The sequence below is a fragment of the Schistocerca piceifrons genome, chromosome 4 (genome assembly GCF_021461385.2).
Source record: "Schistocerca piceifrons isolate TAMUIC-IGC-003096 chromosome 4, iqSchPice1.1, whole genome shotgun sequence".
Classification (NCBI taxonomy): Eukaryota; Metazoa; Arthropoda; class Insecta; order Orthoptera; family Acrididae; genus Schistocerca; species Schistocerca piceifrons.
In genome coordinates, this window is record NC_060141.1 from 556,863,453 (window position 1) to 556,874,427 (window position 10,975).

At 38.2% G+C, this 10,975-nt stretch overlaps 1 pseudogene; it reads left to right on the forward strand.

The window, feature by feature from the left end:
• The first annotated feature begins 782 nt into the window (after positions 1-782).
• LOC124796917 lies at positions 783-900 on the forward strand (annotated as a pseudogene).
• The last annotated feature ends 10,075 nt before the right edge of the window (positions 901-10,975 follow it).

Below are 10,975 nucleotides of genomic sequence, written 5' to 3' on the forward strand. Positions count from 1 at the left end.
CACCGGTTGCCAGAGACCCAAGACATGTAGAAATGAAAATGACTGCATAGCGACCTTCCAGGTACCTGTGTCCGTTCATGTGTTCAAGCTTCCACGGCTGCAAACGAATCAATTAATAAAATGTTTCGAGAGTTTATGCCGTGGTCGAATGGATTTCATATTTAAACCCAACGTTTTGTCCCCATCTACGGGCGACGTTTTCGAGAGGGATCGTAGCTTCTTTCAGTGTCTGATTCACATTCTGGCTTGCTGCTGACCTCTGCAAAATTCCGTTTTACGCGCGCTTCCGCGCAGTGGCGTGACATCACATGTTTTGAATACCCGAACGCAGTTGACCATTATTGATTGCTATCGTCTGCTGTTGCTGTTACCCCATGGTGGAAGACTGGTACACATCTTCTTCAGCGCCGTTATCCAAATATCATTCCATTTCACGCCATTTTTTTCAAATTTAAATTCGTGGAGTGTCTTACAGTCTCTATAGCCTCTCTGTATACCCTTTATCGTACCCGCTTGTGGCTGCCAGAACTTGGGTCCTATCAAAATGAATGTGGTGGTGTCTTGGCAGCAAAACATTTCCCGCAACAGCTGATCAGTCTCTCTCCTCCCTTCTGCAATTGCCCTTGAGCTCTTCTAGTCGTTTCTTGACCTTTCATTTTTTTATTTTTTTTTATTGTACCGATGTACACCTCCATAAAACTACACGGAATCCAATAAATTCCTCCTTTTCCCAGCAGTTTGCCAGCATCCTTAGCCAATTTTAGGTGATTTTATATCTTCCGAGCAACGGCCTTGCCGCAGTGGTTACACCGGTTCCCGTGAGATCACCGAAGTTAAGCGCTGTCGGGCGTGGTCCGCACTTGGATGGGTGACCATCCAGGCCGCCATGCGCTGTTGCCATTTTTCGGGGTGCACTCAGCCTCGTGATGCCAATTGAGGAGCTACTCGACCGAATAGTAGCGGCTTCGGTCAAGAATACCATCATAACTACCGGGAGAACAGTGTGCTGACCCCACGCCCCTCCTATTCGCATCCTCGACGGAGGATGACACGGAGGTCGGATGGTCCCGGTAGGCCACTCGTGACCTGACGACGGAGTGCTTTTTTATATGTTCCGGGTGGTTTTGTAAATTACCGCGATGTTCCCTTTTTTCAAGATTTTTCCTACGCGGTCGGTAACGTCCTTAATGAAAGGCAGGAAAACTTTCGATATCACCGGCGCTTGAGCATCACTATGATTTCTTCACTGTGGTCTTAAGACTCTTCTTACCTCAGTGGACGAATAACCATTCTTGAACAGTACATCGGTAAGATATTTTAACTCCGCGTCAAGCAGCTATGGTTTGCCGGTGTTCCTTGCTCTATCCGCCAGCTTTTTTATGAGGCCTCGCTTTTGTTGTGGGCGGTGGTTCGATCACGGTGTAGGTAACGATCTGTGTGCGTGGGTTTTCGGTAGAGTGTGCGGCCTAAGCTACCATCTTCTTTTTTGAAAACTAGTACATCAGGAAAATTCGGTCCTCCGTCTGCGTCCTCTTCCATGGTAAACTGAATCTTCCGACTGATCCGTTTGAGGTGCTTGTGGAAATGAGCTAATTCCTCTCTGCCATACCTCCACAAACCAAATGTGTCATCCACGTACCGGAACTAAATATTCGATTTCCTGTTTACAGTTTCCAATTCCTGCTCTTAGAATTTTTCCATGAAGAATTACTCTAACTAGGCAGACCTGTTTAAATATTGCCTCACAACCACGTATTTCAAATGAAACAGTGAGCTCCATGAACAGATGGATGGCGTGGGTATGGAAGCTGTTTTGTTTTTTGGTTCAATGAAATCTATAAAAGATTCCAGTACTCATACTTCTCGATTCTCAGTCATCACGTATCGTTAAATACTTGGCTTGTTTGATCTTGGTGGGAAATATCCGGCGTACTGTCGAATATCATTGAATAATACTTGGCCTTTTGAATCGGACCTATGATATTTTTTATGGACTTTATTCCCTAAAACTTCAACAAACTCGTTTTGAATTTGAGGATATGAAATGACATGAGAAGTGAAAATTTTTGGCCCATTTTTATTCTTACTAAATGTTCTCAGACAATAGTATCATATTCGGCCAGTAGATGCACCAGTTCCAACAAGTTGTCTCTATTGGCACTGGTGTCAGCTTTCTTGTGGCTACGTAACGACAAATTTTGTTTCGCAAGGAATCTTATTATATCAAACGTTCTGGTAAGAATGTCATTACAATTTTATTTCTTTTTCTACTATTTCCTGCTCTTTTTTTATCAGTAGTCTGTCCTTTTTGAAGTCTTCTTTACAGAATCTTCCATTTGCAAAAAAGAAAAAAAATATGTATGTAGCATATGGCGACTTTTGGGTTTCAGTTGCCACCAAGTATTAAACCCATCAGAGGAGTAAAACACTGATGCAGTTGGTGAGTTTGTGTTCTCAAACAAGCAAAATAGTTACGCTTTAAAAGGAGAATAAGTCAACTATGTGTGTAAAACATTTTCATCGTTTGCCAATGTGCACCAAAACCATTCCACAGCGAATGTTCATGTTTTAAAATATGCAGCCTTAGGCCTTTAATAATCTGTTGCTGAATGCTGCTATTCGACCTTAATCAATAGTCTGCAGTCCGCGGCCCGTGGCCCGTGATCTTGCGGTAACGTTCTCGCTCCCCGCGCACGGGGTCCCGGGTTCGATTCCCGGCGGGGTCAGGGATTTTCTCTGCCTCGAGATGACTGGGTGTTGTGTGTCTTTCATCATCATTTCATCCTCATTCACTCGCAAGTCGTCGTAGTGGCGTTAAAGAACTTGTGGAGCGGCGGCCGAACCGCCCCGCGAGGAGTCTCCCGGCCACCAATGTCATACGCTCATTATTATTATTAATAGTATGCACACTACTAAAGTAGATGTGCAACTCAATCAGGCAGTGCAGGTAATTACATGACATGTTCGGAGTATAAACACCATTTTGCTTCCTGTTTTTCTTTTGGCACTACTTCTTGCTCTTTTTTATTAATAGCCTGCTCTTTTTGAAAACTCCTGCCATTTGCAAAAATTTTGATTGTGTGTAGCAACTTGATCCAGCTCTAAGTAGATCAGAAGCTCTCCTGAAGGTCTGGAACAACATTCCGAAGAGTCTTCAACTGCCCATTCATCGAGGTATTACACAAGCGGGACACCAACGTTCGAAATCAAGGAAATCTCAATGGTGCACAGCAAACACCGTTGATGCGTCTTCTTTTGTGTCATCATTCATGGAAAATTTATTGGGAGCAGTCGTCTGAAATCAACAAACATCGAAGGTAGGAGACAAGGTACTGGCGGAATTAAGGCTGTGAAGGCGGATCGTGAGTCGTGCTTGGGTAGCTCAGATGGTAGATGACTTGCCCGCGAAAGGCAAAGCTCCCGAGTTCGAGTCTCGGTCCAGCACATAGTTTTAATTTGCCAGGAAGTTTCATATCAGCGTATACTCCGCGGCTCAGTGAAAATTTCAATCTGGAAACAAACATCTAGACGGGAACCATTATATGCAGATACGACTCGGTATCTCAGATGTCAATGGAGGATCATGAATTGGCTTCGAACCAGACAAGCCAGATGCAGTTATCTAATGCAAAGTGGGGATGGGCTAGTTCTACAAATGGTGACTGTAATGTCCCCTTACAGTCAGTCTACCATATAATCACTAACTATCCTCTTTGAATGTATAAACGAACGATAATGGGCGTCACCAGGCATCGGATTAAGCAATCAATATATGACATTGTGATTCTGTACATTTGTCCACAAATGTTGTGTATATGCATTTTTTATTACCATTCGATAAATAAATAAATAACTGCTGGATATTCAGTGACGTGTGTATTAATGTACTGAAAGCCTTCTAGACCTCAACATATTTGCAACGAATACAAGTTACAATCTATTTTTTCAGGCATCTTCCAATGGTTCCGAACAGTCTGACCCAAGTGATGTAGTACAGTTTGTTCTGGTCCCATAGTTTCAGCTGTCGCATGAGAAGCATGTAAAGCTGATGAATTTCTAGTATCAATTATAGGTTCTAGCAAGTCACCAGCGTTGCGTACTTGTACCACTTCAGCTTCTTCTTGGTTTTGGCCATTCACACCTGATGAGCCTGGTGTAGATTCTGGCATCTCTGAAGGAACTTTCACAAACTTGAGTACAGCTCATACTTACTTCGTTGTCTTTCTTCTCTTTCGATTTGATGCTCCACTTTTTCTTGTGCTTTTCGTCTTTAGGTGGGCTATAACAACATAAGAACATGATAAAAATAAAAATAAAATAATAATATTATGAATGCCATGCAGACATGTAAAATTAAATTACTTATATTTTAATTAGCTAAAATGAATAAATAACAGTCTACAGTATATAGGTAAAACCCAACAGCCATTGAAAAGTTTAACAATAACCAAAGCAATCATTTGCCTAACACTCCTAAATATTTGACAAATCATATCCAACAAATAAACTTGACTATACAATAACTAACAATACTAGATGCATGTGAATCTTTATGTATTTTGAATAAGATATTTGGGAAGCTTTCATTTAACTTCACATACTTATGAGTATATAAGCTGTGACTGCTTGAGACCAAATTTTTATTTTTCCTATTTCCTTTAAAATATTAGGCACAAATATTAAGCTTTTTTCAAATCAGATAAGATTTCCAAAACTACAGAACACTTGCTAGGACACAGCTTAGTTTTCACATATTAATTTTCTGGGAAGTTAATTTACTTTAGGTACATGTTACATTTACAGTTGACTAACTTGAGTCTAATTCTTTTTCACAGTGATTCAGTACCCATTTCTTCCGGTTTGAGCAAGCAGGGTAGAAATTTCGAATTACAAAAAAGTCTACAGATACAAAATAAAAAATACAAAGATAGTATGTTAAAAATATTAAACATGATAAAAAGCAACATATATTTGTAGGAAATTGCTGAAAATGTTATACAAATCATTATTAACACATGCTTTTATGTTGAAAAGTTAGGGCGCTGTACCTAACAAATATTGTCACAGAAACATTGAAAAAATTTCCAAGGATTGTGAATAATTTTCAGCATTTACATACCGCTGGGCCAGCTGTTAGAATTATATAGTGGGTAATAGCACCTATATAAAAAAATTCAAAATGGGTAAAATGTCCACTCCGAATTTGAGGAAATATACATACACCATGGTTTGGAATTCACGTTAAACCATATGTCTCCCTATAGCTCTCTGGGTAAGTCAGTTCAGAAGTCAGAGGTAGGCATCAACATATCATGTCCAACAGCGTCATGTCTAGTAAAGCACCGGGTGTTCAAAACGATCTTTGGATTGATGACTGCTTTACTTTAGTTATCTACATTGAGAGAACTTGTGTGGCGCAGCGTTTCTAACCACAGAGACCATGGCATTCAGGGGTTGGATAAAAATAAGAAAACATCGCAAGAAACGCATACTTCAACGTAAATACAGATGGTAACCAAGACTGCAGGTTTTACTGTTGTATCTGACCACGAATGGACACGTGCAATGTCCTCACCACGTTGCAAGTGTCAGTTGTGGTCAGGACAGTGTTTCATGTAGTTGTGAGTGCATCACGTCAGAGCTATCAGAATTCAAATGTGAGCCAAAGTTTGGTGCTCGTATGGTGGTGTGTCAAGAGGCACTGTATCGAAGATTTACACCAAACACAAGGAAATTGGAAAAAGATCACCTGCTAAACCATAACGCCGACAAAAGTGTGTTTTGAGTGATAATGATAGACGACCATTAAATAGGACTATGACGAAAAATACGAGGAACACAGCTGCAGTAGTCACTGGGGAACTGAATGTCACATTCGTAAACTCTGTCAACATCAAGAGAACACGAAGGGAGCCCATAAGCAGGGAACTGCAGGGTGAGCTGGCTTTTCCGAACCACTCACTGGACGCAAATGACCGTAACAGGAAAACGAGGTGCCAAAGCCATAAAATGTGGGCTGTGGAGCAATGGAAAGAACAGTTTGTCTATGGTCGCGACTAGCGAATTTTCCGTTGCTCTTATAGCAAAAGAATATTAGTAAACATTTGTCTTTTCCTTCAATATTTCTACTGTCATATTAAAATGTGAAATTTATCCCAGTTAGTTAAGAATGTAATAGTAAAGTAAGATACTTTCTACAGCAGGCAGAACAGTTTCCCTTTCATTGTAGAAAGGCTCATTGTAGAACCACTTAAAACAGACATTTGTAGATTCATGATGAGAAGCAAAAGAAAAACAAGAACAGCATAGAGGAAGCACTTAGACAGCAGAATATGTAAGAGAATTCTGCACCACCTTTGAAAACTATATGCTTCAGAGCCTTCTGTGATGAGCATGTTGAGGCATCGGACATTGAAAACCATAAGTGTACTACAAATTTATCGAGTTTTTCGTCTATTTAAAAAAATTAATAATTGTGAATAGCACAAATATTATTCTTATTTACATCAAGTTATAACCGCAGTGTAAATCCAAGTATGTGGCGTTATAATTATATACTCGAAAATACGAAGTTTAAATTTCTGTTTTATGAAAAGGATTATAGTGGCTTTAACAAGCAGTTCGTCATCTTTGACAAACATGACTTTGAACTTTCGAAATAATACGTACCTCAAATATAAATGAAAAATGAAATAATACAGAGCGTTCACATTATTTCTGCAATTGTTATTGGATGAAATGTCATCCGTTGCGTCAACTGAAGAAACATAATGATGAATTTGTCAAATCTGTATTGAAGTGTGTGAACAAAATTTGATAATCATTTCCGAAAGACAGGTCATAAAATTAAAATAAAAAAAAGAAACTTGTGGTGATGATGAATTTTCAAACTGGAAACATGGAGAAAAGCGGATATGGATTCATGTAAAAAGTTATTTTCTTTTTAATTGCACCAAAGCATTAGCAAATGCCGAAATTACTAACATCACTCAATCAGTATTATCATTTCAGTTGAAAGAAATGACACAGAATTGAAATCCGTTACTGAAAATACTCAGCGCATTAAAAGCACTGGCAAATAGGGCCTCCCAATATGAAGTTCGACAACGGGGAAAATTAACAACTTTTTGGGGCAACTAGCTGATACGACAGATTTACAGGTGGCTTCACAACGATGATGAAAATGTAGTTTTCGTGCTGATGCCCACTACAGTCTTGTCAGGAATCATGGACAAGCTCAAAATTGGTGAATAGTTTTCAGTTTTATTGGATAAAACTTGTGACAAATCCCAGAGTAAGCAAGTCTCTGTTTGCCTCAGTACCTTTCTGAAGATTTGACAGCGAATGAATAATTTATTGGATTCTATTGTATGTGTAGTATCTGAGCAGAAACCTTATTTGAGCTGATCAGAGACATATTAGTCCTACACAAATTATCACTCTCAAATAACAAAGGCCCTTGTTACGATGAGGCATAAAATGTTTCTGGCTAAGTCTCAGGATTGCAGTCAAGAATATGAAAAGAAGAGTCTCGAGCATTGTTATATATTGTAATGCTCGTAATCTTAATCTGATCATGTACGATGGGATTGAAAACCTTTTACTAAAAGGAATACACATCGAAATAGTGAAAGATTTAATAAACTTTGTATGGAACTCATTGAAATATTGTGCTCAATTCAAAGAGATGCAGAATGAAGTTGAGAAAGAAACTGGAAAATGTATACCCACTGTCTAGCAAGGTATGTATTACGATTAAAAATTTCGTAGAATTGTGATTGTCGTTTTGAAGGAAACTGATACGATGGTATCGGCCAAAGCATCAACACTATTATTATTTGCAAAAGTTTGAGTGCTATTTTAATTTAACAGTGACTATTGAAGTTTTTTATCCAGTAGAAATTTTAAACAGAGCATTACAGAAGTCTAATCTAACGTGTTATTGAATCTTATGAACAAACAAAGGAACTATTGATGTTTTAAGTACTTCTCATGATTTTAAATTTGAAGAAATTTGGCATTAAAGTGATCAAGCTGCTGCTGATCTTGCTCTTGACAAATCTAAACTTCTGCATCAGCACAAAGTTCCAAAATGTCTCGATCAAGCAATAAAGAATACACCAAATTGAAAAGGCTTCAAGCATTTATCAGAAAATCACATTTTGAAGTTTTCAACCAGCTGATGTCATCACTGAAGAGTAGATTCGACAATTTTTTTTAAATCATTGGAAAAAATTTTCTCTTGGTCATCGTACAGGTGTCTATAAAATTCTAAACTCTTACATAAATGAATTTGATGGAGAAAGACTAATAAGCGATAGAGACACGTATATGCGACTTTTGAAGAGACAAAATGAGTAGGGAAATAACTTAAGGGAAGCTGAGGAGTTCTTAAAAGCATGAATCGACAAGGGGGCTAATTTAAGAGTTTGTGCACTTCATTCACTTGCTTGTTATAATTCCTGGACCATCCTGATCTAATGAACAAAGTGTTTCTTTTTCACATTCATTCATATCTTATTTAAGATCAACAAAATTGGAAGATCGACTTATAGTACTGTTATTTTGTATATTTACTGTGACATCGCCCATAAACTAGCTCTAAAGGCGTTTTTAAGTACATTTATTTTGTCACACACAATGTACAGTAGAGTTTTCACACTGTACAAGTGACTTTCGTATGGAAGAGCATTTAATAAAATAAGTTGTATTTTATGAATCATTTTGAATGATGCTTACAAAGGGGGAACCTTTCTTTTTTTTGAGCAAGTACCCACTCACACAAAATACGAACCACTGGCCTGATGTGTTGTGCTTTAAAGTGTCTGTAAAAACCTTTCTTCACTTGTTTTGGAAATTTTCTTTTTCCAATTGAAGAGCAAAATATCCTTCGACAATGGTCATTTCTAGAGCTTCTTGGTGGACTCTGTGCTGCACATTGGATTAGAGCACCCTCGTCTTATAATTGGTAATTATTCGAAAACCCTTGCATAAACTACATTTTACAAACAACGATCTAGTTTTGCAAATGAATGTGTATTTCATGGGTAATTTGAGCCCACAGTAAGATCGCATTTGGAGGTCAGAAATGTGACTCAGTGTCACTTAAGACCAAAACACATGACAAAAACAATGGACCCAAGTACCCATCTTTTGCATGTTTTTTAAAGCGACGTGTTTATATGGTTTATTTTGTAAAACATTAAACTGACGATAGATAAAGTTGTAAAAGACATGAAATCTATTACCAACAAACTTTATCATTTGATGGTGCACATATATGCAACAGTTGTGGAGTAAAAGAAAGAATAATTTTTTACTCTGGCAAATGAGCCAGAACGGAGCCTCTGGTGGCTAGTGTATGAACTAAAAAATCTGTGCATGCTAAAGACACTGCTGCTATCTGCTGGGAAATAATAGTACTAATGTTATTATGAGTAACTGTTGCCTCTGACAATAGACCGAAACTTTTTTTTCTTTTTGAACTGAATGTAATCCTTAGGGTTACAGCAACAGTAGTTTATGATATATTTGTTTAGGTCAAATATTACAATTCTGTTTTGAAACACTTTACTCATCGAATAGCCTTTAAATTTTGCGTAAGTTCCTATGTAGTGCCATTGACAATACAGCTGTCTGATCTAATGGCAATGCTAACAAGATTATGCGGGTGGCCGCTAACTGCCGCCCCCTCTCCCATATAGTTTATTATTATGATAGAAAATCATTACAATAATGATAATCTGTACATAAATGCTTAAAACATAACGTTTTCTTACATCATGCACGTAAAATTAACGAAATTTCTTGCTCTAATATACATGTTGGAGAACACAGTGTAAAACAAAATTCAGCATGCTTTCAAATTGTTATTGAATAATCAGATTTTGATCAGACATATTTCAGTACATTACTAAGATTTGGCGAAAAGAACTGATTATACGCTAGTGACTTCAGATGAATTATGTTGTTTATCAAGTGGAGACTGACATCAAAATCATTTAACAGAATTACATCTGAAAATCTTCTTACAAAGTTCTTCCTATACCGAAAGCCATATGCATTTCACAGCTGTACCTGTACCATCGAGACCTTTGGTATCCCTAAATGAACAAGCTCCTGGTTCCCAAGTATGATACTCTATATGGGTCTTTCACACTCACAGCCCTAAGAATCTAACAATAATACATGCCCTTCTTCCACACTGGAAAGAAAAAATCTTTCAAACATCACTTGACTTGGTGAGACGTTTAACAACTTTAAATGCCATCACAAGGACATTTGGGGCTTAAAAATGAGATTCTCGAATTCCTGGTCCAACCTGTCCCCAGTTTCTCTTAAAACTATGAAAAGGCTTGTGGTTAGTATGAAAAATCCATTTTGACCATCTTACCTGAAGACAAGAAACTTGTCCATGTGGCGATCCCAAAGAACTCGACGGCACAGGTACAGACATGCTATGTGTACACTTTCGGTGTTGGAGAACCTTATGAGAAGATTTTTCAGATTTAGTTCTACTGAATGATTCTGATGTCGATCTCTACTTGCAAAACAATGTAATGAAGCTGCCGTCACTAGTACGGAATCGACATTCTTTAGCCAGGGCTTACCAATATCCTGAAATATAAATTAAGATATATAGGGAGGACTCGAACCTCCGGCGGGGAGAGCCGCACGGACCGTGACAAGGCACCCGAGACCGCGTGGCTACCCCGCGCGGACAGCAGCCATGCTGCAGCACTGCTCATTCGCTATAGGAGTACAGGCTATTTTTAGCGTTTTACTGTCGCTGTTAATACATATCTATAAAACTAATATTGCACTAGACTAATCTGGAACCGCTTTGTCTAATGGGCATATAATATTTCGCATGCAAAACCATTATACAGGGTGATTCAAAAAGAATACCACAACCTTAAAAATGTGTATTTAATGAAAGAAACATAATATAACGTTCTGTTATACATCATTACAA